This window comes from Heteronotia binoei, chromosome 15, assembly GCF_032191835.1.
Source record: "Heteronotia binoei isolate CCM8104 ecotype False Entrance Well chromosome 15, APGP_CSIRO_Hbin_v1, whole genome shotgun sequence".
NCBI lineage: Eukaryota > Metazoa > Chordata > Lepidosauria > Squamata > Gekkonidae > Heteronotia > Heteronotia binoei.
This window is the reverse complement of record NC_083237.1, coordinates 20,940,536-20,949,350: the sequence shown is the minus strand read 5'-3', so window position 1 is coordinate 20,949,350 and position 8,815 is coordinate 20,940,536.

Here is an 8,815-nt window from a genome sequence, read left to right as displayed (position 1 = left end):
AAATCGGTGTCGAAACGTTAAAAACATGCTGTGCAGCGACTACTAATCAACATGATAAACGTTGGAACACTACACGAGGCTTGACAAACAAATCAAAAGCTTATCCATTCATATATTCACAAACTATCAATACCTGCTTATTAGTACTGCATCATACACAGATTAGTGTGGGGCCCCTATGCTCGTGGGGCCCATGGGCAAGTGCCCACCAGGCCCATGCGTTAAGACAGCCCTGCACACCCCTGATGTAGCCGATCCTCCAAGAGCTCACATGGCTCTTTGTACAGGGCCTACCGTAAGCTCCAGTTGGAAAGCAGGGAAGGAGGAATTGTCTGGCCCCTCTTTCCAGATTGACTGAAAGTGCAGCTTCCACATGCATGGACTGCCCACCTTCACCCAGCATTTCCCTTTTGAGCCAGATCAATGAGTGTTCTTTTTTTCAAAGTGACACAACTCATGCAAGCTCAGGGGTGGGGAGGAAAGTGTGAGCATCTCTTTGGTTATATGGGACCAGATCCCTCTGTGGAATAGTCAAAGGTCACTGGGACCACGGAAGAGGTATTCAACCTGTGTGGGATGGATTTGGAACCCCATCCCTGAAAGACCAGGATTGGAGTTGGGGGTTGCAGCTTCCCTACGGCTCTTCAAATCCTCACCATCTCTTTCATCAGTTCCGAGTATGGAGCCAGCTGCATCTCTTCTCGGAAAGAGAGGCCCTAGCCAGGGGGTGGAATCCATGCTCCGGTAAGATCCAGGCTAGATTTACTGTTGTGCATTGTCCGTGGGCTGCCTTCGAAAAGTATTCCAAAACTTCAAGTGGTTTGAAATGCGTCAGCCAACTTGTTAACAGATAACTGACCATCATGAATGTAGCAGCCCGCTGTGCCAAGATCTCCTCGGCCTTCCACTTTGTTTTCAGGCTCGATGCAAAGTGCTGGAGAGGACAACACCTTCCACACCTCTCCAAGCAGTGAGATATTCCAGGGGGCAGCACAGACCTGGCTTGATTCCCTTTGATGAGAGAGTGCTGGAAATGTGGGGTGTGTAATCTTTGCGGCGCTTACAAAGAAGCAGGCGAAACAGAGCCGTAAGCATGGAGGAGACTTCTACAGCGGAGCATATCTGCCAACACCTATCAGTCCAGAACCCCAAAGAGGCTTCGGCCAATTTGCAGCGGAGTCTGTTGCCTTCTCTGTCATGGAATCTAAACTTCAGTATCTTCACACATAGGAATAGGCGTCCCCCCTCCCTGCAGAAGAGGTTACCAAGCTCTGGTGGGCGCTTGGGCAGAGCCATTTCTTAACCACCAGGGCTTTTTTGGAGCAGGAATGCACAGGAATGCAGTTCTGGCTGGCTTGGTTACAGGGGGTGTGGCCTAATATGCAAATGAGTCCCTGCTGGGTTTTTCCCCTACTAAAAAGCCCTGTTAACAACTAAAAGCCCATTCAAGAAACCCCATTCAGGAAATATGACCGTTCTTTGTTGTGGCTCCACCTGGTAAGGTTGCCAACTGCAGGGGGGGGGGAAATAGCTGGAGATTTGCGGGGTGGAGTCTGGGGAGAGGGAGGGACCTCTAAAAGGTGCCATGCCATAGAGACAGTCCACTCTCCAAAGCTTTCATTTTCTCCAAGGAGACGGATCTCTGTCATTTGGAGAGCAGTTGTAATAGTGGGGGGATCCCCAGGCCCCACCTGGAGGTTGGCAAGTCTACCACAAGGATAATTTTAGGCTGGGATCCCAAACCATTTTGATCCTGTAGGCACCTTTGGGATTCTGACATAGAACGATGGGCACAACCACAGAATGGCCACACTGCAGGAGGTGGAGTCAATCACAATATGGCCACCACGGGAGGAGGAGACACACACCGAGGAAGGCCAACTCAATTTTTTTAAATAATGCACTGGGAAAGAAGAGTGAGAGAAAAACAACAATGTTGTCGGGGTGACAACTGCAGCCAAAACAACGTTATTTTAATCTATGATGCCAAGCAGGACTCTAGTGGCCAAAGAAGTCCATCTTTTGTTTGTAGAAAAAGCCCAGCAGGAACTCATTTGCATATTAGGCAACACCCCCTGACATCACCATTGTTTCACACAGGGCTTTTTTTGCAGAAAAGCCCAGCAGGAACCTATTTGCATGTTAGGGCCCACCCCTGACATCAAGCCAGCAGGAGCTGTGTCTCTATGTGTTCCTGCTAAAAAAAAAAAGTCCTACTCATAGGATGGACTCCTTCACAGCAACCACCTACAGATCCCTCTTCCCCCTCCCACAATAACCTTGAATGCCCTAAAGGGCTTGAGGGCTGGGTGTACAGAGGATTTCCTTCTCCTGCATGAACTTATGGAGAGACTCTTTTCCATGAATGCCTTTTGATCCAAGGCATTCTCTGCAGTGTCTTCCTTTCTTCTGGAGGTCTCAGTCCTAACAAGTCTGTTCTGTTCCTTTATGCTTCTAATGGAATTTAAGACTCTCTTATTCTGTGTTTGCTTTCTTTTTATCTCTGCTTTTCATCACTGTCAGAGCCAATCAGTTCCAATCAGGAATTCAGCTTTGTTCTGGATTTTGCTTTAACGTCCTTCTTTGTATGTCAACTTGTTTTTGGATGCTTCCTTGAGTGTTTTATGCCAACAGGCGGGGCAGGAATGTTCTGAACAAATCAATGCAAAAAAAAAATATATGAGGGCACTGAGTACGGTTGCCAACTCCAGCTTGGAAAATTTCTGGAGATTTGGGAGTGGTGCTCGAGGAGGGCAGGGTTTGGGGAGGGGAGGGACTTCAGGGATGTGATTAGAGATGGGCACAAACCAACTTACAAACCAAAGTTCGTGACCAAACGGGCCGATTGGTTGGTTCGTGAACTGCAATTCGAGCAATTGTATTGCCCACACAAACTGCCAATTAACTGTCCTTTTTTTTTTTTGCGGCAGTTCATTCAGTTTGTAGGTCCCCCTAAATGCCTTCCCTTCACTCAGGTGGCGTGCTTCAGTGAATGAAGGGAAGGCATTTAAAAATGGAAGTTTGGGAAACCGAACAATTCAGGAAACTGAACAATTCAGGAAACTGAACAATTCAGGAAACTGAACAGTTTACACACCACCACCAACCTCCATTTCCCCAAATCATGCCCATCCCTAGATGGACCTATAGAGTCTGTCCTTCAAAGTAGCTATTCCTTCCTGCTGAACAGATCTTTGTAATCTGGCAATCCCTTGTAATTCCAGAAGAACACTGCTAGGCCCCGCTTACAGATTGGCAACTTGAGGTACAGTTAGGGTCGCCAATCCTCAGTTCGGGGCAGGGGATCCCCCCGGTTTGGAGGCCCTCCCCCTGCTTCAGGAAAGCGGGAGGTGGGGAGGGAAATGTCTGCTGGGCACTCCATTATACCCTATGCCAGGGGTGTCACTAATTTGTTACAAGGGCTGGATCTGCCATAAATGAAACCTCGTTGGGCCAGGCCATGTGTGTCATAAAATGTAATGCCAGGTAGCAGAAAGAGAAACTTTATAAAGGACAGACAAGCACAATTAAAGATTTTTCTTTTTTAAAAAAAACCTGTAAATAAAGCATGCTTAAAAGATTAGCACTCTTACAGCATTTTATTTAACAGTCTCTGATAACTGAAGGAAACAAAAGAGAGGAAGAAGGAAGCAGATTTGCTTGCGGGCCTGAGAGGGGCCCTCCAGGGGCCGGATTCGGCCCCTGGGCCTCATGTTTGACACCCCTGCCCTATGCAGACTGCTTTCCATAGGGAATAATGGAGAATTGATCTGTGGGTATCTGGGGCTCTAGAAGAGCTATTTTTTTGATGCAGAGGCACCAAATTTTCAGTATAGCATGCGGTCCCTCTCCTCAAAATCCCCCCCCCCCAGTTTTCAAAACAATTGGACCAGGGGGTCCAATTCTATGAGCTCCTGAAGAAGCTGCCCCTATCCATTATTTCCAATAAAATGAAGGCATTTAAACGGTGTGCAGGCCCTTCAAACATGATGGCCAGAAGTCCCTTTGGAGTTCAGTTATGCTTGTCACCAGGCTTTGAATTCAGCAGGAGCACACAGCAGCACAGCTCCTGAACCTTTCTGATGGTCCCCCCTCCTCCTACCTACCTTGACCATTGAATAGTAGGTGCAGCTGCATCACAATCCCTGGATGAGCTCCACCACCTGTTTTTCTACAAAATGACCCCTGCTTGTCACAGCCTTGCTTCTAGCTCCACCACAAAGTCTCCTGGCTCCACCCCCAATTATTTCTTGAGTCGGCCCTGGCTACCCTACACAGGGGGGTGAGAGGAGGTCCAGCGTAGGAGCCAGGAGGACTCCTGAGCCTGACTCCTGCTGTGGCAGTCAGAGCAGGCTATTGAAGGGCAAGCAGGAGGAGGAGGAGCTGAGCCATCAAGGAGGAACACGTTCTGCCATCCACATTAGACAGCTTGACGCAAGTTGCCAATTCTGCTGGTGATTTTCCTTAAGGAAGCTGGCAGTCCAGCCAGGGTTTTCCCCTTCCTGCAGTTTACAAAAGACAATGAACAAAGAGGAGGGCTCGGAAAATACCATCTCGTTTCTGTGGCCAGGCCAAGGAGGGGACTTGGTGGGTGGCCCTACAAAGGGCTCAGGCGCCAGGATTCTCACACTGCCTCTGACCACCGGGGCTGCTCTGTGCAACGAGCGAATGGTGGGTGGGTGGAAGGTTGTGTTCCTAGCTTTGAGGACCAGGCAAATGCGCTCTATGAACAATAATCTCCTGGTGGTTCTTCTTGGCCTGAATAGCATCCATTTGGCCTCAGCTCGATCCAGAGCTCTCTCAGCTCAAGCCCCAGCCTGATGGAACGCCCTCCCGGATGATATCTGGGCCGACTTGACACAGTTCCACAGGGCCTGTGAAACCGAAATGTTTGGCCAGGCGTACTGCTGAGGCAATAATAGTTTCATCTGGATTGGCCTCCCTGGCTCTTTTCCGGCCACCTACTCTGTCCTAGTATTAGGGTTGCCAATCCCCAGGTGGGGGCAGGGGATCCCCTGGTTTGGAGGCCCTCACCCCACTTCAGGGTCATCAGAAAGTGTGTGGGGGGGATGTCTTTGCCAGGGCTGGATTCTGAGTTTCTGTACATCTTTAGGGAGGCATGAGATCTCCAGGCTCTGCTTGTTTAGTGATATGGAACAGAGTCAGAGAGGACTGGTAGCTGATCCCTAACACACTTCCTGCCCCTTCCATATACTCTCTCCCCCAGACCAGTTTTACAACAGGAGCCTAATGAAGCTCAACTCAGCAATTGAAGACCCTGCACCAGTAGGCAGAGCTTGGTGGGCACACGTCAACCAGAAAATTGTGAGTGCTTCCTTAAAAGAGAGCCCCGTGGCGCAGAGTGTTAGAGCTGTAGTACTGCAGTCCTAAGCTCCGCTCACGACCTGAGTTCGATCCCTGGTGGAACCTGGGTTCAGGTAGCTGGCTCAGGTTGACTCAGCCTTCCATCCTTCCGAGGTCGGTAAAATGAGTACCCAGCTTGCTGGGGAGAAAGCGTCGATGACTGGGGAAGGCAATGGCAAACCACCCCGTAAAAAGTCTGCCGTGAAAACGTTGTGAAAGCAACGTCACCCCAGAGTCGGAAATGACTGGTGCTTGCACAGGGGACCTTTCCTTCCCTTCCTTAAAAGACTCACATGCGGGTCATACACCTAACCTCCATGCCACCTATTCTTGGGATGGCCAAGCTTTAATCGGAACTCCTTTGGCCTCGTAAGGTCAAAACTGATCTAAGGCCAGGATATACCCAGGGATTTTTGACTGCCCCAAAGCCTCTCTTCCCTAAGCTGGTACTTCCTGACTCATTCATACTCCCCCCCCGCAAGCCCCTGTGGCACACTGAGGTAATGGTGACCCTAAAAAATGACTCTGACTCACCCGGATGAACTAGAGTGCAGTGTGGGAAACACGGCACAGCTTTTCAGCTTCAATCCCTGCAAAGCAGCTTTTGAAGCTTAATTGAGTCTGTCTCATCAGCTTGAAAAGGGACGTTTGGGGAGGGAGGGTGCGCCTGGGAAAAGAAGAAAGCCATGGCTAAAGCAAGCACTCAGTTGTTAAAATAGAAAGTTGCGAAGCGGGGGGGGGGGGGGGTGTTTCCTGTCTTCCCGACACCGCTGCATTGTAATAGACAGTGGATTTCTTCTGGGCATGTGCAGAGTGCATTTCTTCTCCCCACTGAATAATCACTGCCAACCCCCAGCCCCACCCTACTGCATCATGTATTTAGGCTTGTCGCTTAATTCTTGGCACAGGCTGGGTGGCTTTGGTAACATGACTTTAATAACATGAATTCTACAGATGATGTTCTTCTTGAGGGAAAGCTGCACCTGTTGAATTTCTGCCATGCAGGTGAGTATTCAAGGCATAGGACCTCTGCTAGGAACAAAAAGAGGCCATCTGAGACAAGTGGTGGTGGGATGGAGTTCAGGTTTTGCCAACTGTCCCTTCAACAGAGTTTTCATATGGAATAATTGGCTGTTGAAGCTATTCACAGCATAGAGATAAAAAGCATAGTTTGGTAACTTGTTGTGGATCAAACGGATCAGTTCTTTTCTGCCTCTAAGGTAAAGGGTTCCTTCTAGTTGCAGCTGATTTATGGTGACCCCACAGAACTCCACCTCATGCGGTTTTCAAGGCAAAAAATGAACAGAGCTGTTGTCTTCCACTGCATGGCAACCCAGGTCTTCCTTGGTGGTTTCCTGTCCAAGTATTAACCAGGGTTAACCTTGCTTAGCGTCCAGACTCTGACGAGAAAGTGGCTACCCCGGGTTATTAGAGCCGCTTTACATTTTCTTTTCTCTTCCGGAAATCTGGATGGGACAGGAAGGCTGGAATTGCAGACTTACCCAAATGTATCTTTACAGGAAATGGATATTTTTTTCCTATCCACTTCTTTAGCCCCGAGGGAACATGCTGCCCGAGCAGTTCTCGCCCCACCCCCTTGTCTTCTTTTACGGGAACTAAACAAGAGCTAGGAAATCCCAAACTCTGGGGCAAAGAGGATTTGGAATATCTTTATTCCAGAAAAGTAGACAGCCGGCATTCTGTAGTGGATACGGTCTCAGCTTAGGATCTGCAAGATCCGGCTTCGAATCCCCACTCTGCTCTGGAAGCTATCTCAGTCTTGCCTGCCTCACAGCATTGTTGTGAGACGGATAACATGGGGAAAGGAGAACAACCCCTGTCACTTTGCATCCCCGTTAGAGGTGGAGAAAGGGGGGTTAAAAATAAATAAATAAAGAATAATAAACATTAAAGGGACAGCTGGAGGGGCCTTAAATAAAACCAACCCTAGGTGGCTGAGGTGTTCGTGATGAGAGGCAAAGCTCTCTGTACATGGGCAGAACAACTTCCCAGCCTAACTTATTCTGCAGCTGCCAGGAAAGGGAGCACTGTTCTGGACTGGATCTACATGTTTTTTGAGGGGGGGGATTAAAAAATGACACCCCTTCATGGGCCATTCTATCTTATGGTCCCATAGAATACAATGAACTCAATACCCAATTTGGTGCCCCCCCCTCAGCCGGTGCCCAGGGCAAGCACCCCCCTCTGCCCCCCCCTAGATCTGACCCTGGCGCTGGTGTGATGCAGCGGGAAGTGTCTCAGACGAGGGTATCAATGAAGTGCAAATGAATGAATGAATGAATGAATGGAAGGGCATAGCCAGTCCCAGCAGATGCCTGAAAAACAAGTAGATTCTGACCCATCTGTTTTGAAACTTGCATATAAATGTCCAGTGGCTCAGTGGAGCAGCCTCTGCTTGGCACACAGAAGGTCAAGTTCAGTCCCCGGAGTCTCCAGTTATAGCCCTTGGCAGGAGGTGATAAGAAAGGTCTCTGCCGAGACCCTGGAGAGTTGCTGCCGTTGTGACATTTGTGGTTCCCTAGGCACTTTCCCCTTTGCTGGCCCCTGCCACCATAATAATATCAAGCTTAAAAATTATTTTTGATATAATTTTAAATACTAAAACGTTTTAGGGAAGTTTTGATAGAGTCTCGTGGGCCCTAACATTTCAGGGTGTTTTTTTTTCTGATTTAAGATGTTTTCTTCCACCTTAAGAGTTCGTGACTCATTGGCATTGTCCTTCCTTATACCTATTTGCTGCTTCATGCGTTTAAACACGTACTTTTTAAAAGCTGTAAAATCAGAAGAGGATGATTCTGATATGAATGGTGCCTGGCCTATTGAATGAAGCCGAGAAAACCTGATGTCAGTTTAAGTTTCAGTTTATGATTATTAGGGCCCATGTGAGTACAATAGTATAATATACGACTTAAGAAGGAGATATTGAAGAGGAGAGGGGACCTTTTAGCATTCTTGACAGGGGGGGAAAGGAACTCAAAGCCTAAGGGACGTTTTTATCACTCCTTTGTGTAGTCTTCACAAATTCTAAAGGCTGCAGCCAAAAATCTGGAGCAAGCAAGTGTCACTTGGGAGTTAGAATCTGCCAGAAGCATATTCCTTAATTCAGAGTCTGAAAGACCCATAAATTTCACCAGTAAAGGTTGGATAAATTTTGGATAAAGGTTGGATATCGCTGGAACAGCTTTCCCATCACAAGAGACCAGCCCGTGAACCAGAATCTTTGGAAACCTTTAGGTCCCCGTCTCAGACACCCTCACAGTCCTTGCAAATTAAAAGCCTGGTGGGTGCCTAATGGCCAAGTCGACCCTGCTTGCTCCGCATCGCCTTTTCTCGTTTCCACCTGCGCATCGGTCCACAGCCCTCTCCTGGGGCTTCCAGCGGGCGGCTTTGAATCCTGCGCTCCCCGGCGGCCGCCTTGCAGCTCTCCTGG